The 25830-nt window shown below is 44.0% G+C and overlaps 2 long non-coding RNA genes across 3 annotated transcripts in view; both read left to right on the top strand.

Moving 5' to 3' along the window:
• Positions 1–25830, top strand: part of LOC122464146 — a 395100-nt gene that overhangs the window by 27738 nt on the left and 341532 nt on the right. The gene's annotated exons all lie outside the window — the stretch shown is intronic.
• Positions 8053–25621, top strand: LOC122464144. The gene is made up of 4 exons (XR_006288063.1): positions 8053–8182; positions 18218–18222; positions 22551–22557; positions 25610–25621. It is a non-coding gene; the product is annotated as an uncharacterized LOC122464144 (long non-coding RNA).

The following is a 25830-nucleotide window of genomic DNA, read 5'->3' as shown; positions in this document are numbered from 1 at the left end:
GTGCAGACACCATCACACTGCCCCCCTAGGGCTCTGCCACAATCACGCACCCTTATCCCACCACTTAGATACTTAAGAACTGCGTAGGGGAAATTGAGGCACCCACACAGTATTCAGAGAAAACATTAAGAACATTCCCACTTCATCACACACCCATAACTTCTGGTTGAGATAAAGCAATATTATAAAGAGTCAGGCTCTCTAGCCATCCATTCTCCTGTCTAACTGATTGGTTCATATGGAACCCAGGTTAGAAGTAACTGAAAATCATCTTCTCTAGATGGCTGTTTATCCTGGATGAAATTAGTTGCTGGCTTTGGACCAGGTTTTAATAGAATTCAGGTAGCAAAAGGCAGCATCAAAATTGACCTTGTTTATTATTTACCTGCTGCTGGGGTGTGCTCAACAATGCATAAAATGCAGAGGAATGCATGGTCCCTACCCAAAGGAGTGTGGACCAGAGCCTTTCTAGTGGAAGACTCAGAAGAGATGCCAAGGGTCTCAATTGGCTTTGAAGCTGAATTAGCCTTTCAGTCCCCTGAACAGGTTTGAGGCACGTGAATAGGGTGATTCAGAGAAGCTTTCACTACCACAACTGTGTCTAATCTGGGGATAAATAGCGGCCTACAACCTACAGCATTTTTCAATACACTAAATTCTCTACAAAATTAAAATCTGGAAAAGAAACAAATCTATGTGAAAAAAGGCCATTAAGTTAACTATATATCTAAATCCACAAAAGCATTAGAATGCAGAATTAAGGGTATACAAACCCTGGCTGACACTGCATTCTTTATCTTACATGGTTGTGCCTAGGTATTTCACCTGGGTCTGAGTGAGAACTCTGTAGTGCAGCGCAAACACGTGCTACAAAACCTAGTAACAGCAAAACTAGTGGAGGCCAAAGTTCGGCTTAAATTAATGTCTTTCATTCCAAATACAGCCATTTTGATATAAACAAAATGTTTGTTCCCTGTTAGCTCAGCCTTGCAGAAGGAAGGGTGTGTCCAGCTCAGAGCGGCATTAAAGTGGCGAACTCTTGCTTTTCTTCATGTAATGTTGTTTTATTGTCATTTTTAAAAAAAATATTGTATTGCCAAGCCCAAGTATTCAAAAATTGAGTCAAGCCACCCCAAGTCCATGAGGTTGGCTTAAAAATGATGACATTTAAAAAATGTTGGTATTTGCTTTAGTTTTCGAGTGTGTATGGCTCATGCTTTCAAGTTTTTCTCTCCAACCAGGAGGGCTAGAAACTTAGGGCTGGTCGACACAATTAGTCTGCTGCAAGCTGGGGTGTGACTCTATCTTGCACTAGGCTGCCACCATCTGTCTGTCTGTCCATCCTGCTGACATGTGGTTAGAGCAGTCTAGTTAGAACACTTTGATCTACTCCTCTTTGAAAGGGGCTAGCTCAGTGTGCATTGGTGGATATCAAAGTGCTGTTTGAGAACAGGACCCCGGCCTTTCACGATGCCCGAGCCAAAAAGGTAGAGATATGCCCCTCTGGCTGAAACCTTGAGAGCTAAGGGTTACCAGGTCCAGACACACACACTGATCGTCGGACGCTTAGGCGCATGGGACCCCAGTAACGAGCGAGTGCTGAGAGAATGTTGAATCGGTCAACGCTATGCTGGGATGACGCGGCAACTCATGGTGTCGGATGCCATCAGGTGGTCAAGGCATATCTACACAGAACGCATCACTGGACATCGGCAAAACCAGAAGGGATGACCTGGAGTGCCGATGAGCGCAGTCAGGAAAGTAATAAATACTTTCCTCGTGGATTATATTTTCTAAATGGACAACCAACCTAAATCTCAATTACTGAGGGACAATCTCGACCCCTTGATATATTTTTGCTTTCCACAACCAAATCTCCATACAACTTCTCATGAGTAATGTACCTGAGTATTCGGATTCTAATATCTAAACTGTATTGTTAAATCTAGTTACCTAAATTTGGGTTATTGCTGATTATGTACTCTATGTATCATATGACTTTTAAAAATGAACTTTGTATTTGTGGATAATCTAAGCACTATACCCACATGTACAGATACTCTTCTCCCAACCTATGTATTATATCTTTTTTTTAAACATTAGCTTTAATAAAAATTTTAAATCTGAACTGTTACCACGTGTCAGCTGCATGTACACAAACAATTAGACTACAGTGGGCGAGTGTGAGGTGGATTTAAAGCCCAGCTTGTGGTGGTCTGATTGTTCGTATAGACAAGCCCTTACTGTATTTCTAATAAAATCTGTGATTTTCCAATAAGAAGACGACTCCAAGGTCTGGGGTTTTGAAATAAAACACCAAATATTGCAAGAGTTATGATAAAATAATGAGAGTTGACAACACCTTAACAGAAGTGAATTTTAGGTATGAAAAAAATAATGTTTTGTGTTTTTAGGGGCTCTCCATAACTTTTGCTTCTTTCTGTATATATTCTGGGAATTTAAGCCTTTATTTGAAGATTATTGGCCAGCTCTTAGACTTTAAGGCCAAAAGGGACCATCATGATCATCTAGTCTGACCTTCTGCACCTTGCAGACCACAGAACCTCACCCACCCACTATATTATGTTATGGGTAGCAGGCCCATAACCTCTGGTCGAGTTACTGAAGTCTTCAAATCTTGCTTTATAGACTTAAAGTTACAGAGAATTCACCATTTACTGTAGTTTAAACCAGCAAGTGACCCAGACCCCATGCTGCAGAGGAAGATGAAACGCCCCCATGGTCTCTACCAAACTGACCTGGTGAAAACTTCCTTCCCAACCCCAAATATAGCGATCAGTTATATCCCTCTGCTCCACCATCTACAAGCTATATGCCAGCTGCCTCGTGGCAAGGATCACGGACTGGTCAGTGTGCGGGGGCGCTGTCAGCTGAGCGCAGAAGGGCTTCCTGTCCTGCGAGGGATGTTACGAGCACAACTTCTTTCTCCAGATAGCCATCCAGGTGGCCGTGAGGTGCAGGAGACAATGCGCTGTAGCATGGCTTGACCTGGCCAATGCCTTTGGGTCCATACCCTACCATCACATCTTCATCACCGTGGGAAAGTTTGGAATGCCAGAAACCTTCCTCCAGATTCTCCAGGATCTCTACAAGGACGGCACCATCCGCACCACGGACGGAGAGACGGATGCCATCCTCATCTGCTGCGGCGTGAAACAGGGCTGCCCCCTCAGCCCCATCATCTTCAACCTGGCCATGGAACGCTCATCTGAGCCATCTCTGGCAGCCCGGCCATCTTCGACCTTCAAGGCAAAAGAATCAACATCCTGGCCTACGTGGACAATCTGGTCCTGGTTGCCAACAACTCTGAAAGCCTCCAGCAGATGCTCAACGTCGCCAACCGAGCCGCCAAGCGGATGGGCCTGCACTTCAACCTCCAAAAGTGCGCCTCCCTCCACGTCGAAGACAGCGCCAGGGCTCTGGTCTGGGCATCACGGTTCCTGATCCAGGGCGAGCCCATGGCGTCCCTCGAAGAGCAAGAGGTATTCCAGCGCCTGGGCACACCCACAGGAGTCTGCGTCTGACAGACCCCCCGAAGACACCATCGCAGAGATCCTGCGGGATGTGGCCCAAATCGACTCCTCCCTGCTCGGCCCCTGGCAAAAGATCAACGCCCTCAAAACCTTCCTGATCCCCCGCGTCTCCTTTGTCCTCAGGGGATTGGCTGGGGCCAAAGTGCCCCTGAACAAGGCGAACAGCACCATTGGGCAGCTGGTAAGGAAATGGCTCTACCTTCCCCAGATGGCCAGCACCGATATCACCCATATTTCTCACATGTGAGTGAGATCCGCCTGGGAAAGAATTGTATGCAGAATCTCAGAACCCCTCCTAGCTTTCAAATTCTTATTACTGTAACAAATCACACTGGGAGACAACCCACTTTCTCCTAAGCCAGCAAACTCCTATACGTGAGTAACTTTACTCAAAATCTCTCTGTTGCCCATTCGCACTAAACAATTGTGCTACTGCTACTCTGCTAACTCAGCCTTGCACAAGTTTGTCTCCAGCTAACATCAGCTTCCATGCTGTGAACTCTTGCCTCTCCTGCCGCATTCACTTCAATAAGATGTGAACTCCAAAGCCTAATTTGGTGGCTTGAAATACTGAGGATTGGATTTGGTGCATAGCCCTGCATAGGAGGTTTTGTGGAGCTGCATTGCTACACAGGAGGAACACTAGCAAAAATTCTGCCTAAGAAAATACAGTATCCCCCCAGTGCTTTTTGGTGCCCGTAAGGGGTGCACAGTCTTCCTGTAGAATGAAAGCAGATTGTTGCTTCTAGTGCGTTGCCCCCAGGCTCCCTAGGCTGATGCTGAGGGAATGACCCAGCCATAACTATGATTGGATGATATGTCTTGTGCAGCTTCCACTGTGAGCCTGAAAAGAGCTGCACACAATCTAACCATAATAGTAATACATATGTTTAATTTTTATTGTGTTGGAAGAAAAAATATTATTAAATCTCTCTCTATATATATATGTATATTGTGTGTATATGTGTTATAGATTATATTGCACTATTAGGGTCACACAGTTAAAACCACTAGAAGTCAGAAAAAGCAAAAGTTTAAAAGGAGGCAGTGCGCCCTAGAGAAGTGGTTTTCAACATACGGTCCATGGACCCCTGGGGTCTGCAGACTACACTGAAGATTTTCAAAGGGGTCTGCACCTCCATCCAACATTTTTTAGGGGTCCACAAATGGAAAAAGATTGACAACCACTGGCCTAGTGCATAGGGCACCTGGAATGGAATTCAGGAAAGTTTTTATTCCCCCCCCGCTGCTTACCTGCTGTGGGACTTTGGGCAAGTCACTTCACTTCTCTATGCCTGCTTTCCCTTCCAACCCCTGGTCTGTGATGTGTATTTAGACATTAAGCTTTTCAGGGTAAGGGGCTGTTTCTTACTCTGTATAAAGCCAAGCATTACAGGTTCCTGATCTCACTTGGGAGCTCTAGGTGGTACTGTAATACAAATAATATAGCTCCTACAGCAAAATTTATTTGCCTTTAATCCACATAACTCTGTGCATCATGGATCTTTTATGGTATAAAGTTAATAGCATAAACAGAAATATGCTAAATGAAACAAAAATAGAAAATACTACATATGTGCTGCATGTCTAGATTAACATGCCTTTAATGCTTTCTTCTGTTATTTTAATGTTGCAGCCTTAACACTGCATTTGTATTCATATAACAAGTATTAGTGGCAGATCTTTATAGACTTTTTGTTTTCATTCTGAGCTTTTCCCACCTGTCAGGTCGTTTATTTAATTAGAACGCATGCAGTCCAGAGTTTTGGGGGAAGGAAGAATCTAAGTCCCAGATTTTTAAAGGTATTGGGACATTGCTCTGCTCAGCTTTGCAATGCCTAACTGACTTAGGCGCCTAAGACTTAGTGAAAGTCAGTGAGGCTTAGGCTCCTAAATAGAGCTGGGTGAAAGATTTCATTGCAGCTTTGGTCACCCTGAAACTATTCACGAATTTGACCCGATAGTTTTCAGGGCCAGCAAAGTAAGAGTGTGTGCGCGCGCGCTCGCGTGCACGTGTGCGCATCCATCCTCCTTTAATAGTAGTTAGTGCACTTACCAGGGTTGTGGGGAAGCCTAGGTTTGAATCCTCACTCTGGTGCAGGGGCATGAACTCAGATCTCCCCTGCCAGTGAGTGTGCTGCCGATCAGGTTATAGGCTATTCTGGGGTGTGTCACCCTCAATCTCTCCTGTTGAAGCTGTTACATTCTGTATAAGTACTTAAATATTCATTGTGCCAAAGAAAGAATGATACTACAGCCTGGTGATTCAGGCACTCAACCTTGGAGGTAGGAGATCTTAACTCAAATCTTGTGTGATTCAAAGTAGGGATTTGAATTTACATCTCCAACTTTCCAGGTGAAGGCCTTAATCACCAGGCTGTAGAGACACATTCTCTCTGTCTCTCTCTCTGGAATAATGAATATATATTTATTTATACAACGTGGAACAGCTTCAACAGGTGAGAGACTGTGAGCTACCCATCCCAGAACTTGCTGGCCTGAAATGGACTTTTTCAGTTTGTCAGCAAAATCTGAAAATGTTTTGAACCCAGCCAAATAGCCTCCTAGTTTTTTGGTTCGCTGGCTGAACTGAAAAATCAATTATTCACCCAATTCTACTTCTAAATCGCTTCTAAAAACGAGATCCCAAGACAGTTAGGCCTTGAAATGTTGAGCAGAGCAGTGCCTAACTACCTTTTACAATCTGGGCTTAAGTTCCCTACAAAAGTTAACAATGCTTATGTTCTAGTGATATTAGAGACAATATGTGACCATGTTAGACCCCATATAAAATGATGGGGTCTAAATTAGCTGTTACCACTCAAGAAAGAGATCTTGTAGTCATTGTGGATAGTTCTCTGAAAACATCCACTCGATGTGCAGTGGCAGTAAAAAAAGCAAACAGAATGCTGGGAATAATTAAGAAAGGGATAGATAATAGGACAGAAAATGTTGCCTCTCTATAAATCCATGGTACGCCCACATCTTGAATACTGTGTGCAGATATGGTCACCCCATCTCAAAAAGGATATATTGGAATTGGAAAAGGTCCAGAAAAGGGCAACAAAAATTAGGCGTATGGAACAGCTTCCATATGAGGAGAGATTAGTAAGACTGGGACTTTTCAGCTTGGAAAAGAGATATGATTGAGGTCTGTAAAATCATGACTGGTGTAGAGAAAGTAGATAAGGAAGTATTGTTTACTACTTCTCATAACACAAGAACTAGAGGTCACCAAATGAAATTAACAGGCAGCAGGTTTACAACAAATAAAAGGAAGTATTTCTTCACACAATGCACAGTCAGCCTATGGAACTCCTTGCCAGAGGATGTTGTGAAGGCCAAGACCATAACCGGTCATGAGGTTATTACATGGGGTGTTGTGAGTTGTCAGCCTTCACCCCAAACCCTGCTTTGCCTCCAGCATTTATCAGGGTGTTAAATATATTTTAAAGTGTTAATTTATAAGGGGGGTTACTCTCAGAGGCTTGCTTTATGAAAGGGGTCACCAGTACAAAAGTTTGAGAATCACTAGTCTTGACCATGTCACAAAAGCCAGTGTTTGCAAGCATGGATGCATACTCTAGACTGTGAAATCCATATTTAGCCACTAAAATAGAAATGGCCTGACTTTCAGAGGTACTGACCACTTCCAACTCTCATTGACTTCAGTAGGAGTTCTGTGCTCAGCAGCTTGTAAAAATCAGGCCACTTTAATTAAGGTGCTTAAAACTGGATTAAGAGCCTAACTTTAGGCTCTCACACTTGAAAACATTGACCTTGACCTGTGTGTGTCTCAGTTTTCACACCTTTATAAGGATGATACTTCCCTAGAATGCCAGTGCAGTGTCATGTTTGTACATTTCTTTGGAAATCTCAAATGGTGGGCACTATGCCAGAGAAAAGTAATATAATTATTTAGTATCTGGTGATATGCCTACTTTGCACTGATGTAAAATGACTACACAAGACAGAAGGCAGTGGTGAATCTGGCCCTAAAAGCATTACTGTGCAGTTATTACATGAACTCAGTAAAATCTACTTGTTTGCATATTCTGTAACTTAAAAATGTCTTGGATTTTGTGAGCCAGATCTTCAGCTGTTGTGAATTAAAGAAAAAGGAGCTATATCAGTTTAATTCTAGACTGAGACTTAAAAATAAGTATTTAACCCTTGAAAACAAGGTTTTATCATTCTTAATTAGAGTGGCATAATCGTTGCTGCTATATAAGGTTTTTGCCATTGTTTGAAACATATGGTGGATATTTTTTTCTTTTATTGTAGTGAATTGTGCATCATTTCTTCCATTAGCTAAGCTCCCCCAACTTCACCTTTCCGAATTAATGCAAACTTAACTGTTCATTGTCAACTAATTCATTAATGTAGAGCCAAACTCCACAGAAACATATGGCCTGAAGTTAATAAATTTAAATACATGAAGTAAATTAGAACTAGGGTTTTAATATTGATATAGCTTTTACTACAAAACGATTGATGATTGGGAGAATGGGTTGACAGCAATGGAGTGTGCCTTGCACCTGGAAAAGAATGTGAACCAGTCACTCCTTGACCTGCACAAGCTGGCAACTGAGAAGAATGACCCTCATTTGTGTGACTTCATTGAAACTGTCCAGAGATTGATTTTTTCAGTTCTTCACATGCATCATTTTGTACACTAGACCACAATAGGATCATAGAAGATTCGGGTTGGAAGAGACCTCAGGAGGTCATCTAGTCCAACCCATTGGTCAAAGCAGGACCAACCCCAACTAAATCATCCAAGTCAGGCCTTTGTCAAGCCAGGCCTTAAACCTCTAAGGATGGAGATTCCACCACCTCCCTAGGTAACCCATTCCAGTGCTTCACTACCCTCCTATTGAAATAGTTTCTTAATATCCAACCTAGACCTCCCCCACCCCAATTTGAGACCATTGCTCCTTGTTCTATCATCTGCCACCACTTTGAACAGCCTAGCTCCATCCTCTCTGGAACCCTCTTTCAGGAAGTTGAAGGCTGCTATCAAATCCCCCCTCACTCTTCTCTTCTGCAGACTAAATAAGACCAGCTCCTGCAGCCTCTCCTCATAAGTCATGTGTCCCAGTCCCCTAATCATTTTTGTTCCCTCTGCTGGACTCTCTAATTTGTCCTCATCCTTTCTGTAGTGGGGAGCCCAAAACTGGACACAGTACTCCAGATGTGACCTCCCCAGTGCTGAATAGAGGAGAATAATCACTTCCCTTGATCTGCTGGCAATGCTCCTACTAATGTAGTCCAATATGCTGTTAGCCTTCTTGGCAACAAGGGCACACTGCTGACTCATATCCAGCTTCTCATCCACTAATCCCCAGGTCCTTTTCTGCAGAGCTGCCGCTTAGCTGTTCGGTCCCCAGCCTGTAGCAGTGCATGGGATTATTCCGTCCTAAGTGTAGGACTCTGCACTTGTCCTTGTTGAACTTCAGATTTTTTTTTTGGCCCGATCCTCCAATTTGTCTAGGTCACTATTCCTATCCTCCAGCATATCTACCGGCTGCCAACTAGACATTGAGCCATTTATCACTACCCATTGAGCCCGACGATCTAGCCAGCTTTCTGTCCACCTGATAGACCATTCATCCAACCCATACTTTTTTAACTTGCTGGCAAGAATACTGTGGGAGACTGTATCAAAAGCTTTGCTAAAGTTAAGATAAGACCACTTTCCCCATATCCACAGAGCCAGTTATCTCATCCTAGAAGGCAATCAAGTTGGTCAGGTGAATCCCTTGGTGAATCCATGTTGATTGTTCCTGATCACCTTCCTCTCCTCCAAGTGCTTCAAAATGGATTCCTTGAGGACCTGCTCCGTGATGATTTTTCCAGAGACTGAGGTGAGGCTGACAGATCTGTAGTTCTGCAGATTCTCGGTCTTCCTGTTTTTAAAGATGGGCACTATATTTGCCTTTTTCTAATAGTCCAGGACCTCTCCGATCGCCATGAGTTTTCAAAGATAATGGCAATGGCTTTGCAATCACATCAGCCACCTCCCTCAGCACCCTCAGATCCATTAGATCCGGACCCATGGACTTGTGCATGTCCAGCTTTTCTAAATAGTCCTTAACCTGTTCTTTCATCACTGAGGGCTGTTCACCTCCTCCCCATACTGTGCTGCCCAGTGCAGCAGTCTGGGAGCTGACCTTGTCTGTGAAGACCGCGGAGAAAAAAAAAAGCATTGAGTAGATCTGTCACTAGTTTGCCTCCCCCATTCAGTAAGGGTCCCACACTTTCCCTGAACTTCTTGTTGCTAACATACCTGTAGAAACCCATCTTGTAACCCTTCCCATCCCTTGCTAGCTGCAGCTCCAATTGTGCTTTGGCCTTCCTGATTACACCTCTGCATGCTCAAGCAATATTTTTTAATACTCCTCCCTAGTCATCTGTTTAAGTTTCCACTTCTTGTAAACTTCCTTTTTGTGTTTAAGCTCAAAGACTTCTCTGTTAAGCCAAGCTGGTCACCTGCCATATGTGCTATTCTTTCTGCACATCAGGATGGTTTGTTCCTGCACCCCCAATAAGGCGTCTTTAAAATACAGCCAGCTCTCCTGGACTCCTTTCCCCCTCATATTAACCTCCCAGGGGATCCTGCCCATCCTCCAGGGAGTCAAAGTCTGCTTTTCTGAAGTCCAGAGTCCGTATTCTGCTGCTCTCCTTTCTTCCTTTTGTCAGGATCCTGAACATGACCATATCATGGTCACTACTGCCCAGGTTGCCACTCACTTCTACTTCCCCTACCAATTCTTCCCTGTTTGTGAGCAGTAGGTCAAGAGGAGCATGACCCCTAGTTGGTTCCTCCAGCACTTGCACCAGGAAGGTGTCCTCCAAAACTTTCTAGATTATCAGTGCACTGCTGCTTTTTAGATCTACTTTTTTACAGGAGTCTAATGGAAAAACATACATTTTCTTACAAATAAAAGGCTTGTATGCACTGAAATGAAAATGACACTGTTTCTATTTCCTTCACTGAAGGACCCTCTCTGCAGTCTGACAACCACAAAGAGGGAAAAAACTGAAGTGCATTGGGATATAGGTGAATGAAAACCTTATCTGCATTCAAAAGCAAAAAATTCTTTGTCTCAGTAATTCTGGGGAAAGAAACATATTTCAAAATATCCAGACAATATTATTAATTTTGGGCAAATTTCCCAAGTTTCAAGATCAATTTGGGTATGCATCCAAAAGTTCAGAGGCCTGATTCAGTATTTGTTGCATTGCCAAAACTCTCATTGAAGTCAGTGGGAACTTGCAAGATCTAGACCCCAGATGCTTATCAAAACTTTGTGAATTATCCAAATCTCTCTATGGCAGGTTTGCAAAGCAAGCCATGCTGCCTCTATTGGCTGGTCAACTTAGGAGACTAGCCTATTACTAACTAGGACTAATGACAACTGAGGAAGTTTATCCTTTTGTTCTCAAGGGTCTGTGCTTTGTTGCTGAAAGTCCCATGTTCAAATTAAAATAAGCACTTTTGGATCAAAACTCTCAAGCTTTAGTATTTTTTCTTTCAGTATTCGCAGCATCAATTGGTTGGATTTGGTAGAAAACTAATGAGCATCTAGGATCTCGCTTCTATAGTCAATCTTAAAATTTTGCTTTCCTTGCTGAAGACTAAGATATAGCTGTTGTAGCCTCTCACTGATTGTGATTTTGTTGAAACCAATTCCCAGTGTTGTTGACTTCAAATGGAGCAGGATCAGAGTTTTAACTGATGCGATCTCCCTCCCCCCCTCAAAATCTGCAGAGTTAGGACATAAATATTTTAGTTTATTTTGAAAGGGCTGAATACTCTGAAGAGACAATTTGTAGGATTCCAACCAATAGAGAGAACGGTAAGATTATTGATCAAGGAGCCAGAGATCTTGAGTAAAGTCCAAAACTGACTGAAGAGTTACAAAGGGATCTCGCTACATTAGGTGACTAGGCAAGAAAAGAGCAAATGAAATTCAAAGTTGATAAATCAAAGTAGAGCACATTATAAAACATAATCCAACCTATCAATGTTCCCTCTAATTTTTAACAGGCCATGTGCGCAAAAAATTTCTTCTGTGCAGCTGCCAAAGCAACAACAACAAAAAAGCCACCGCTGAAGCCAGAGTGCAGGCGGTATTTCGCTGTGTGTGGGGGTTTAAGATCTGTGTGCGTGTGCACAGCTTAGAGGGAACAGTGCAACCTATCCATACAAAATGGTGGGGTCTAAATTAGCTGTTACCAAGATCTCTTTCTTGAGTGGAGTCACTGTGGATAGTTCTCTGAAAAGATCTGCTCAAAGTGCAGCAGCAGTCAAAAAAGATAAACAGGAATAGGAACCATTAGAGGAGGGATAGATAATAAAGCAGGAAATATAATGCCACTATATAAATCTATGGTATGCCCACACCTTGAATACTGAGTGCAGTTGTGGTTGCTCCATCTCAAAAACAGATATATTAGAATTGGAAAAAGTATAGAGAAGGGCAACACACATGGGTATGGAACAGCTTCCGTATGAGGAGAGATTAAAAAGACTGGGACTGATCCATTTAGAAAAGAGACAACTGGGGGCGGGGAGGGGGGTTGGAACATGATAGATGTCTATAAAATCATGAATGGTGTGGAGAAAGTGAATAGGGAAGTGTTATTTACCCTCATCAGGAATCACAGGTCACCCAATGAAATTAATAGGCAGCAGGTTTAACACAAACAGAAGGAATTACTTCACACAACGCAGTCAACCTGTGAAACTCGTTTTCAGGGGATGTTGTGAAGGCCAAAAATATATATGGGTTCAAAAAAGAATGAGAAGTTCCTGGAGGATAGGTCCATCAATGGCTATTAGCCAAGATGGTCAGGAATGCAACCCCATGCTCTGGGTGTCCCTAAACCTCTGATTGCCAGAAACTGAGGCTGGACAACTTGGGGTGGATCACGCAAATTGCCCTGTTCTGTTCATTCCCTCTGAAGCACCTGGCACCAGCCACGGTCTGCAGACAGGATACTGGGCTAGATGGACCACTGGTCTGACCCAGCATGGCCGTTCTTATCTCTGCCCAGGATTGAGGACTGATTGCCTTAGAATTGTGAGATGAAAGAGTAAGATGCTGACCTCGGGACCTCACCAGTAAGGCTGCGTAGTGTGTATGTTTCTGATGTTCAGAGAGGAAAGTCCCACCCCTGGTTGTGGGTGATATAAGAACTACTCCACAGCCTCTACCCCAGCTTAAGGGCTGAGGTGGCTTTTGCAACCCTGGTTCCTGTCTCCTAGCCTTGCACACATACTTTGAAAATCTGACACTAAGAGCTCAAGACCACATTTTCGCTCAACTTGTTGAGGATTTTTTCAAAATCTTTCGACTTATTTTGGCATCTAAATGGGAGCTGAGCACTTACAAAAATGTGGTCCTAACTGTGGGAGCTAAACCCTTTTGAAAACCTAGCCCACAGGATCCATCCACATCCTGGCCCCAAAGAACCTCTTAATGTAGCTACGCATAGTCCCCACAACTCTGTGAACCTGCCACAGAAAATCCTGTCTCACTCCCATTGCCTGAGCTTGATGGCAAAGTGGAGGTAGTGTGGGCTGGCGATGGGTTTTGTAGCATGATATGGTCCTATAGAAAACTCCTTATGCTCTGGCAGCAACTTCATGTATTGTCTCTCCAGTTAGATGGCATGTGGCCCTCACATATGGCATTCTGCATGATTTCTGAGGATTGCTTGATGGTTCAAATCATGAATGAAAAGAGCTGGCAAAAGGATTGTTATGTGCAAAGTGTCTCATTACCCTAGACCAGTGGTTCCCAAACTTGTTCCGCCGCTTGTGCAGGGAAAGCCCCTGGCGGGCCAGGCCGGTTTGTTTACCTGCCGCGTCCACAGGTTTGGCTGGTTGCGGCTCCCACTGGCCGCGGTTCGCTGCTTCAGGCCAACGGGAGCTGCTGGAAGCGGCGCGGGCCGAGGGACGTAATGGCCGCCGCTTCCAGCAGCCCCCATTGGCCTGGAGCAGCGAACCGTGGCCACTGGGAGCCGCGATCGGCCGAACCTGCGGACGCGCCAGGTAAACAAACCGGCCCAGCCCACCAGGGGCTTTCCCTGCACAAGTGGTGAAACAAGTTTGGGAACCACTGCCCTAGATGTTGGACAGTGATTAAATATGGGTACACAAACATGTCTGAAATAGCATCAGATAAAAATCTGTATTCAAGACAACAGAATTGATTAACTAGTCATTATATTTGTATCAACTGTGTGTGTGACCTTGGGCTACTGGTGTGGTAGGGGTATATGGTTATCCCCATTTTAGAGATGGGCAGTTGTGGGCACCAAGAGATTAAGTGGCTTATACAATGTCACATTGCTCGTTGTAGAAATGGGAACAGATCCCATATCTCCTGGCTCCCCTTATTGTACCTTACTTGCAAAGCCATATTTGTCCTACTGTAATATTGCTGTTACCTCAATATGATGATGGAAATGTGTGTTTACAGTGCTTCTTTCATTATATAAATAGTAAAATTATTATGTTGACACAATCATTTAGATATCTAAATTCTCAGAGGCCTCATTACTGTAGCATCTGAGCCTGTCGCAGTCATTGAAGGATTTTATCCTCACAACACCCTTGTGAATTAGTGATGTATTATCCCCATTTTATAGGTTAGCTTAAGTGACTAGCCCAAGGTCACATGAGAAGTTTGTTGCTGAGCTGGGAATTGAATGCAAGTCTCTGGGGTTCAAGACCAGCACCCCAACCACTCCTCCATCCTTCCTCCAATAATGTATTATTCCAAAATTATATGTGGAATATAAGATCGTGCGGTGTGGGGTATTTCCCTTACATGGGATTTGGTAGTCCCATTACTTACAAGGGGCACAGCCTCAAGAAACTTGACATAGTTGTCACTTTATTTAAAAAACACCTAGAACTTGCCAAAGAAGTTTCTTCCTTCTCTGGACAAATGTAGAATTTACCTTCCTAAAATGACCTTGGGGTCTAGGGTGTGTAAGACTGAATCCTTGGCCAGTGTAATGTTTTCTGTTTATTTGTATATATTAATGTATATATCCATTTATTTACATTTGTATGTCCAGTCTTTATATACATAATTATATAAAATTAATATTGAATAAAACATAAGGAATTTTAAAGTACAGTATCTATAGCTTGAGGTTTGAGTGTATTTAGATTTTTAAATATTTTCTGTTACAATGAATGTTGTACCCAACTTTCACCATAAAATGAATGTATATGAATGAAGTAATAACTGCTTCCTTTTAACATGAGCTGAGCCTAGCTTCAAAATGCAGTAATTTCAGAAGTTTGATAGAAACTCACATTTGTTGTCAGGGGCGAGGGGAAATGCCTTTGGCAGTCACCGTTGCATCTCATTTCTAGCTTTACCATTATCACCCTTCTACTGTCATCCTTCTCTGTGTTTAAAAAAAAAAAATCTACATTAAAATGTTACAAAATACCTGCTCAGGTTGATTTGGTTAAATAAGACTAAGTGAACTTGTTTTATCAATGCAATCAGGAATGCCAGCACTAGGGAATCAGCACTGGCTAATTAGGGAGTCAGGAATGATTTAGCCAGTGGTAATGATTTTGGCCACTCCAAATTGGGGGTGTGATGGGGTTGGGACTCACCACCGCAGCGCCTCCTGCTGTTCACTCTGGGAATTAGCTCAGTTCATGCAGCGCGCCCTCTGCCAGTGATGTCCCGTCCATCTCTCACCCTAGATTGGCACCTCAACCCACGTTGCTCCCAGCTCACGGCATCCTCTTCAGGACAGTGCCCTCCAGCAGTGTCCACTGCTGCAGTTTCACCCCCTTCCAGGGGGTTTGGTGTTAGCCGCAGTCCTTCTCTTCACCCGAGCCACAATGGCCAACCACACCCCAAAGTCTAACCCCTTTTTTGACAGGGATCTGGTGCAGTCTGTGATGGCCACTCCAAACGGCCAGGTGGAAGTGCAAGGGGGAAGGGAGGACGCAGGCCCACCCTCTACTCTGGGTCCCAGCCCCGGGACCCTTTGGCAGCAGCCTTCCTACCTGCCCTCCTTCTCTACCTTTGTCCGTCCCTCTCCCTGGGCCGTTTCCCCTTTGGCCCCTTTGCACCAATCTAGGCCCTTTTTCTCAGGGCCCACAGCCCAGCAGGTACGGGGTGGGAGTTCCCTTCAGCGCCACGCCACGCCACGCCACGCCACGCCACGCCACGCCACGCCACGCCACGCCACGCCACGCCACAGACAGACCTTCACCCTCTGAACACTGGGAGAGACTACCTGCTCCCTTCCTTGGCTACCTTGATATAGGGCCTAGCCTAGCCCTGATTGGCTGGCTGTAATACTGGCCCTGATTGGCTCTCTAACTGGCCCTCCCTGATTGGCTGCTGCCTTGCGCAGCCGCTCTGGCCCATTGAAGCACATCTGGCATGGGGTGGGGCACTGCCCCACCACAGGGGATATGTGTGTTATGGTCCCAATTCATCGAAGCACTTAAACACGTGCTTAATTTAAGCATGCGCTTCAGTGCCAATTACTTCACTGGGGCCATTTACATGTTTAAAGTTCAACTCATGCTCATGTGGTTTGCTGAATAGGGATAGAATCAGTCAGGGGTGTGTAAAGTTAAGCATCTATGTAAATGCGCTGCTGAATTAGGGCCTAAGGCCCTTAGCCTGTAGATGACATGCATCAGAGTATTGGAATCTGTGGGCTCACTTCCCAGATTGCCCCAGGTGGGGATCTAAACAGGCACAGGCCCATCTTTGCACTGGCTTCTGGCTCAGTTTTGCACTTGTCATCTCCTGCACCCCTTCCCAGGGGTCCCAGAACCTCCATTGCCCATGTAAAGGGGTTCCATAGCATGGATTGGTGAAGTCTCTGTGCAAATGCTTCCTCAGAGAGGATTAACATATGGTAATTATGTCAACAAGAGCAGTGAGGAAAGGGGACACAATGCTGCAAGAGAATGGCCATCCGGCCTGCCCTCTCACCCTACTGTGGATCATGATGCTCAAGCAGCTCCTGTTCAGGAGCTTTTCTGGGGCTCCTAGGATTGAAGGGATGATGCAGCAGAGGCTGTGCTTCTCCCAGGTCAGAACTCAGAAAGCCTTTCATTCTTTCTACTCAGAGTTTTATGGGATGATTTGGCTCTTAAGTCCTTATTCTGTATTGCCTTTTATCTATACTCAAATCCATGGATGTCAATGGGAGTTGCAAGCGTGGATTAAGACCAGTGTATAGTAATTTTTTTGTCGGGGGGATAAAGGGAAGGAATTAGAAAAGTGGTCTAGGAAGTGCTGCCTTTAGTTTTGATGGGCTGGAGAGAAATGAAAATAGAACAGTTGCAGTTCTCAGCAAATTGCACAATAGAAGTGATTCTGATGATGCCTCTTTCCTAGTTAAAACTATTTTGAGATTTTACAAACTAGACATCCATAAATAAATGAAAACACAAGTGCATAAAAGGTAGTGTGTAGGCCCATCCACTAAAGAGGTGTTTGTAAATGAAGTTTCCACAAACCTACAGAAGAAATCACTCTGCATTCCATAATTTGCAGAGACTCTTGGGATACCTCTTTCTTACTGAAATCAGATCACGTAAGTTTGTGCTGCCAAGAGCGTGAGGAGAGGATGAATGCTTTTTTGTCTTGACAGAACTGAGAATTCTCCCTCTACCCCAATCTCATTCTACAGGAACATGGGACATTCCATGACCTTTCCATGTGGCTCAGGGATTGCCTCTGTGTTAAAAACAAAAGTGTTGCAATGTTTGCCTCATCAAACAACTTTCTTGTATGATCATCTCTAGGTGCGTTATGGGGAATAGTGATATTAACAATAATACAAAATATTTCATTTCCTTGGAATTTTCCTTGACTTAATTTTTCAGATGTTTCTCCCGTCACATGCCATAGAAATCAAGAATCTGGACAGACAATTTTCTTGGTTACAAGTGAGGTAATGTTTTTCGTAACAAAAATTTTAAACACAGCAGGGCATAACTGGCCAAGCAAGGGAAAGTATTTAAATACAACCACAGTGAAATCTGAGTTGAGGGAGAGCAAATAGCTTTTCCTCTCTCCTCACCTCAGAGCTCTTATTCTCTTCCTCTTTGTCCTGTTCCTCTTCTTCCTTTCTTTGAGGTGGGAGTAGGCAGGGTTTTTTCATTTCTTCCTAGTTATTCCATAATTGCCCACCTTTAGTGTTTCTTGTACCTTCCTTTGAAGCAAATATGGATACTATGCCTCTATGTCTTACATCTAGCCTCTGATTTCTTCTCTGCTGCTCTAGTGGAGGACCTAAGGCTTTCAATGGGAGTTAGGCACCTACCTGCTTAGGCACTTTTGAAAATCCCCCTAGATGCCTGTCTGCCGTTAGGTGCCTAAATACTGTTCTAAATCAGGCCCTAAGTGGAATCTCTGTGGGAGCCAAAAATCGGGGTGTAAAATGTTTGTCCCATCTTCCTCTCTCTGCTAGCATCTTCTCTGTTGTGCGCCATGGAGCATCATGCTGCCAAAATGTGACCCATAATGCAAGTCTCTGCCCAATCACCCCAATTGATCTCTCAGATCAATCATTAGTTTGCAGGCTGATATAATCATTGAACACAAATTGAGAAAGCTTTTGTGATTTGCTGTACAGCTTTAATGGAGCTCTAGTTTTACTGGTTCAAATAGCTGTACAGTAGGTGGTGCCCATGTCCCTCACATCTCACTTCAGTTCTCAAGGATAGTAAGAGTTAAAATTACGTCTAATTTGAGAAATCTGTTTAGGGCTAATTATAAACCAAGTTAAAAGCAGATTGATGAGGACCCTGCCAGATGGAAACAGCTTTCACATTTCTTCCGAGGGGTTGTGGGTGTAGTTAAAAGGAATATCCTCCCCCGACTAGTCTATCTCCATCAGCTATTACCTCTCATAACAGTCCTTTTTTTTCTCCCTAAACCATGGGGGGGAAAGTGTAAACTTTCAATTTGCAAAATAAGATGGCCAAGCTCAAAGCCTGCTTGCTGATGAATCTAAAGATCGATGCATTGTGCAATTTAAAATTTCATTTTTTGGTGGCACAGTGTACTGAACATTTATTCCTGGCTAGTTGAGAGACAGGGATTCTCATATTTCATCCCTCTTACTTCAATGCAGAACTTGTCTCCTGGACTTGAGGGCAAAGTGTTCCAATTATAGTACTGCACAATGTTGTTTTTGCTTATCTTCTGCTAGGCTGAAGGACTGTATATCTAAGAAGTAGGGCTGTCCAGTCTTGAAGTAAAACATGCCAGTATCTGGCAGTCTAGCACGCTCTTAGATGCTGGGCTAGTCTTCCAAAGTAGGGAAAAGCTCCATTTTTTGCACATTTAAAAATTAGTGCAGTGGTTCTCAAACTGTGGGTCGGGACCCCATTTTAATGGGGTCGCCAGGGCTGGCTTAGATTTGCTGGGGCCTAAGGCAGAAGCCTGAGCCCCATCTCCTAGAGCAGAAGCAGAAGCCTGAGGACTTCAGCCCTGGGTAGCGGTGCTCAGGTTACAGGCCCCCTGCTAGGGGCTGAAGCCCTTTGGCTTCAGTCATCCCACCTGGAGCCGTGGGGTTTGAGCTTTGGCCCTTCCCCATCCAGGGTGGCAGGGCTCAGGCAGGCTCAGGCATTGGTCTCCCCTCCTGTGGTCGTGTAGTAATTTTTGTTTTCAGAAGAGTGTTGCAGTGCAATGAAATTTGAGAACCCCTGAATTAGTGTAAATAAAGCACCCAAGAATACAGCAGAAGGAAAAATCTTGCACCTGGCAAAGGAATGGACTTAGATGACCTGATGTTGATATTTGCTTATAATCATAGAATATCAGGATTGGAAGGGACCTCAGGAGGTCATCTAGTCCAACACCCTGATCAAAGCAGGACCAATCCCCAACTAAATCATCCCAGCCAGGGCTTTGTCAAACCTGACCTTAAAAACTTCAAAGCAAGGAGATTCCACCACCTCCCTAGGTAACGCATTCCAGTGTTTCACCACCCTCCTAGTGAAAAAGTTTTTCCTAATATCTAACCTAAACCTCCCCCACTGCAACTTGAGACCATTACTCCTTGTTCTGTCATCTGCTACCACTGAGAACAGTCTAGATCCATCCTCTTCGGCACCCCCTTTCAGGTAGCTGAAAGCAGCTATCAAATCCCCCCTCATTCTTCTCTTCCGCAGACTCAACAATCCCAGTTCCCTCAGCCTCTCCTCATAAGTCATGTGTTCCAGTCCCCTAATCATTTTTGTTGCCCTCCGCTGGACTCTTTCCAATTTCTCCACATCCTTCTTGTAGTGTGGGGCCCAAAACTGGACACAGTACTCCACATGAGGCCTCACCAATGTCAAATAGAGGGGAACGATCACGTCCCTCGATCTGCTGGCAATGCCCCTACTTAGACATCCCAAAATGCCATTGGCCTTCTTGGCAACAACGGCACACTGTTGACTCATATCCAGCTTCTCGTCCACTGTAACCCCTAGGTCCTTTTCTGCAGAACTGCTGCCGAGCCATTCGGTCCCTAGTCTGTAGCGGTGCATGGGATTCTTCCGTCCTAAGTGCAGGACTCTGCACTTGTCCTTGTTGAACCTCATCAGATTTCTTTTGGCCCAATCCTCTAATTTGTCTAGGTCCCTCTGTATCCTATCCCTTCCCTCCAGTGTATCTGTCTCTCCTCCCAGTTTAGTGTCATCTGCAAACTTGCTGAGGGTGCAGTCCACACCATCCTCCAGATCATTTATGAAGATATTGAACAAAACCGGCCCCAGGACCGACCCTTAGGGCACTCCACTTGATACCGGCTGCCAACTAGACATAGAGCCATTGATCACTACCCGTTGAGCCCTACAATCTAGCCAGCTTTCTATCCACCTTATAGTCCATTCATCCAGCCCATACTTCTTTAACTTGCTGACAAGAATACTGTGGGAGACCGTGTCAAAAGCTTTGCTAAAGTCAAGGAACAACACGTCCACTGCTTTCCCTTCATCCACAGAGCCAGTTATCTCGTCATAGAAGGCAATTAGATTAGTCAGGCATGAGTTGCCCTTGGTGAATCCATGCTGACTGTTCCTGATCACTTTCCTCTCCTCTAAGTGCTTCAGAATTTATTCCTTGAGGACCTGCTCCATGATTTTTCCAGGGACTGAGGTGAGGCTGACTGGCCTGTAGTTCCCAGGATCTTGCTTCTTCCCTTTTTTAAAGATGGGCACTACATTAGCCTTTTTCCAGTTGTCCGGGACTTCCCCCGATCGCCATGAGTTTTCAAAGATAACGGCCAATGGCTCTGCAATCACATCTGCCAACTCCTTTAGCAGTCTCGGATGCAGCCCATCCGGCCCCATGGACTTGTGCTCGTCCAGGTTTTCTAAATAGTCCCTAACCACTTCTTTCTCCACAGAGGGCAGGTCACCTCTGTAATGGCTGTACTTCTTTAAGTGAGGGATTTCCTGCCTCAATGGAATAAGGGACACCCTTCTCAGCACCTTTTCTGGCTGCTTTGTGCCGCCATGCAAAGGAGCCTGAAAGCTTTCCTCATGGGGCAGTCAAGGATTCCTTCTGACACAGGGGCATTGCCAAGACAGGGTAACTAGCTCTACACTACGCATCCTTCACCTCTGCCTAGAGGAATGTTGGGGCCCAAGAGAGCTAGGAATAGGGCATGCCCGGGGTGGGGCAGAGTGCCTGTCTCTTCACCAGATTGTCAGATGGCGCAGCAGCTGGCTGCAGCCAGTTTCACTTAGCACAGACCTGAAGCTAAGATATGCCTGCAGCAGTTTCAACGTCTCACTGACCTAAAATTGGGGGAGTGGAAAGATGGCTTTGGTCCACCTTCCCCCTTTTTTCTTCAGCTGCACCAAGCGCAGTACACCTCAGGATAGAGTCCAACGGCTACAGTATGAAGGTCTATCTATTCTACTGCTTAGTGTTTTCAAATCCTGTCACCAAAAGGCAACCATGATACAGTACTGGGAAAGGGTATTTTTGAGTGCTTCTAGATCAAGAATTTGCATCTAACAGGGACTGTCTAGCCTGTCCTGGTCTGACTTAGTGATTCCTGTTACCTCCCTGGAAACACGTTCCCTTTTTAATGTAAGATTGGGAAAGAGTTTGGGTCTAAGTTTGATCAATATTAAACCAAAACAAAACATGTCTGGCTGCTGGCTAAGTAGCACAAAGTGAAAGATTGGTGCCAATAAGTTTATATTTTTATAAGGTTCAAAGATACTGGTGTAATTACACCAAATGTTTGAAAATTACCTGAACTACCTAGATCTTTTGGGTCTAAAAAGACTAACTTGAAAATATCACGTGAACAGGCTTGCCCGGGATTTTCAGTACTTCCTAGTTCTAGTCAGATCAGATATTTCGGGATGGACCCAAACCAAAATCTTTGATCTCCCCTGAATCCATTGAATGTAGTGGAATTAAGAGGATGAAATCAGGATGAGAGCAGAATTGAGCCCAAAATGTTTACAGCAGCTTAATTAGCATTTTGTTCTTATCTGACTGTTCTAGTGACAGGTTAAAAATATGATTACTACAGGCAAATACAATGCAATTAACACAACTGTGGAACAGGAGAGACTTGTGGGATATGGTTTACATATCTGATGATGGGAAAGAGTGTGCAGAAAAGAGTTTCTCTTGCCTATATATTTAATTAGAGACTCAGGATACAAACAGAATGTCTCTCCTGCCATTTTACCTAGGCAGGTAAATGTCTCTCCTGCCATTTCCCTTTTGTTTCATGATAGTCTGCCCAAAGGGAGTAGAAAATGAGGCAAGCCTCTGCTATTTTGTAAGTTTAACTATGTGACCCATTAAAAACAGAAATACTTATTTAGGAAGCATAAAGAATGCCATTAGTAACTAGGTTGGGGGGGAGGGTTGGTTGCTTCCCAAAGTCTTTTTTCTTCACCCTTCTACTTTGTTTTACTCATTTATTTTTTCTTAGCATCTTCTATTCATCTGGTATCAGCCTGGATGTTTCTTTGCCTCCAGCCAGTAGATGGATCTGTGAATAATCCATACAGAATTATCTGTAGATGAGGTGGCAAAGGCGCCACAGAGGAAGCAGGATGGCCACCCCCATACACTCAGACTGTCAGTTCAGTGCCTAGCAGAGCTGTGCTCAGCTGGAACTCTCAAAGCAACATGGCCCAAAGCCCTGGGAAATCACATTTTCCTACGCAATTTAGGGAAGCTACGATGACAAGCCCAAGTGTGGGGATTACGGCAGCTCTGTTGTATGGTGTCCTCCGCTTTGTGCTTCTGAAACTTTAAAACCTGCTCAAAGCTGCGTTCAAGAAGTTTAGCCTCATAATTAAACATCCTCCATCCCCTGCTCTGTTCAATGTTTTGATGAAGAGACGTACACTGTGGGAGCCATTACGAAGAACTATGTGCACCAATCCCACTAACGAAGAAGGACACCAGAAGTACATTTACAAGGGATGCTGCACGTAGATTCCCCATCCAGTAAAGCATGGCAATGCAGTAAAACTGCACATGTACAAAAAGTACATTTATATGGCCATTACCTAATTTGAATTTTAATAGATAAACTCTTACAACAGTGGCAGGCTGGAGAGAAAAATGATTGAAAAAAGCCAAAGATGATATTACCAGATAATTATCGCTCAATTTAAAATGCATTCTCTCTTACTCCTGTATAGTATTTTATTAGCTTATCATAGCATGTTGGAAGGTTATGGCTGAAAGCCATGGTAAGAAGCAGATCCCCATTAATAGTGGTGTTTTCCCCCCTCCAGCAGGTGCAATGAGGCATTGGGTTGTAAATGGAAAGGTACCCTGGATGACTATCTCATATCAGCAAAACAAAATTCATTTGCACATCAAGGAAGCAAACATCAGAGCTTTGGGAAACTACAGCCTTACAAACACTGGCATTGCACGGGGACTGAGAGACCAAGAGAGATGAAATAGTTTTTAAAAAAATTGTGACTACTATGGCTTCAGTAAATACCCCCAGCTTCACAAAGCTGATGATATAACATTTAGAAAGCTTTTAAGTGCTTTGTGTAAATGGTGGGCACGTTCCCGCTGGAAAAACCTCTCAGCGCTGAGGCAGCAGTGCCAAAGCAATTTGAAAAGCACAAACAAGGATTGATTTTCAAATTTTTTTTTTGTGGTTAGTGTCTCTCCCCCTCCTCTCCCTCGCCCCTTAACTTTTTGGTAGCTATTTGCAGCTGCTCAGCAGGTACAATAACATTTCATGTGTCACACTGAACACCGGATGAGGCAAAGCTGATGGCATCTACTTGATAAAAGGAAAGGGGGAAAAAGTCCTTTCCCTTTTCTGAAAGAAACACAGTGTATAATCACCACCGAAGCTGTGATTAAAAACACCTGTTGAATATAGAATTGATTTTAGCAGGGTATTTGTTCTCTGTCTTACAGGACTCACTACATGAGAAAAGCATTTCAGGCTTCTCTTGAGAGAAGGGGCTAGCTTACCTATATCTTTAATATCTCTGGCTAGGCGCTCTTTTGCTGCCCTTCTAGCAGATTTCTGGCTTGATTGCTTCTCAGATCCTTTGGTAGAAACCTGCAGAAAAGGATATTTTGCAAGTCTTTGTTGCATTGTTAAAGCTGAATTGATGTACTATGTTTAAGGAGCTCTGAAGAGGAGGTGCCAATAATGAATGCAGTGGTATACATGGTTCAATGCTTCCTTTTAGCTTTCACCTATCTATTGTCAAAGGAAAAATAGATGAAAAGAGATCCTGAAGATGTATCTGCAATGTTTGGGGGGATGCCATTTTTCTTATTGCTCTTAAAGTAATGCTGGACCATTCTTGTAGATGGAAAAAAGCCACACGTTTCATATCATAGGTCTTGATTATTGTATATATTCACCAAAGTCATCCCTTGTCAGTAGTGAACTGGAGAGCATCTACTGTGCACAGAGAGTTGGAGCTGATGGCTTATGGGTTATATTGAAAACTGAATCACATTGGCTGTTTGGCCTTTGTGAAATGAGTTTGGTCTCAGTTCAGTTCCTAATGCACATGATGTTCAAACCACACACACGATCGCCTTGCTATACCTGCCGACAATGGGAAATAGAAGAGCTGGAGACTTTAATCTTATCCTGCAATGAATTCAGACAATGGTGAATCTCTTGACTCAAGAACTGTCTTCTTAACAGCCTTTCTGGACAGGGCTCAACTTTCTATATCATCCTGGAAATTGTTGAGATTACAGAGGCCCTGTGACTAGTGGCCACCCTAAATAGTGGCTCAGAAAGTTCAGAATACTATAGAAACCAGCCCTTGCCACTAGTGAAAATCTTAAAATTATGGAAGCTGAGCTGGGGGCATGAGAATTTTTACCTCTTCTTCTGCCCACAAAGCCTGAGTCCGTAGGCTAAACGCCAGAGGAGACAGGTATGTTACCATCATTAAGAGTGTGTCTTCACTGAGAAAAAAAAAAAGCAAAAAAGCAGGGAAGAACAACAACTCTGCTTGAACTATTGGCTCTATAGAGGAGATTGGGGTTGAACATGAGCTGCTAACCCAACTTTAAAGCCAATTTGCTGCGTTTTCACTGCTTTTTCAGCTCAAGATAACTAATGTGGGTTAGCTAAACCGAGTTAAGAATACACTCCCCCCCCCCCCCACTGAAGACATATCCTCAGTTCTGATTGGCAGACTTAGTAAAGAGGCCCAGGACTGAATGGAGACTAAGGCCTAGTCTACATACAGGTTTGGGTTTTTTTTGTTTTTTTTTACAGTGTAAATATTTTGGTTAGGGGTGTAATTGTTTTACTGATATAGCTACATTGAAACTCCCCTAGCGTGCACAGAGTTATATGGGTGGAAAGGTCCGTTATGTCTTGTCACAGGGTGCTTAGTCCCTTTTGGAGAGAGCAGAGCCAAGTCCCCTGTGACAAGCAGCCTGCTCATGTCAAGGGGTTAATTGAGCCTGGTGAGAGATACCAGCAGGTAGTTAGGTGATACCAGTCCTGGCTGGGGTGGATGGGGAGCATGGGTTAAAAGGAGGAGGGTTGTATAGGAGCAGGAGTTCTGCAGGTGCTTTGGTTGAGAGAGGAAGGTTGCTTGGGAATGGAGGTCCAAGCAGTACCAATTAAAGAGGGGCAGGGTTGTGAGCCATACTCTGGAAAGGGTTGCGGGCAGGGGGTTACTGAAACAAATTGCAAGGAAACTATTTGCTTATGACATACTTGTATTGCTTGTTCCCCTTCCCATACAGGAATAAACTCTATTGCTATTGTA

Source organism: Chelonia mydas, chromosome 1 (assembly GCF_015237465.2).
Source record: "Chelonia mydas isolate rCheMyd1 chromosome 1, rCheMyd1.pri.v2, whole genome shotgun sequence".
NCBI classification, from domain to species: Eukaryota; Metazoa; Chordata; order Testudines; family Cheloniidae; genus Chelonia; species Chelonia mydas.
This window is presented reverse-complemented; position numbering and strand designations above follow the sequence as displayed.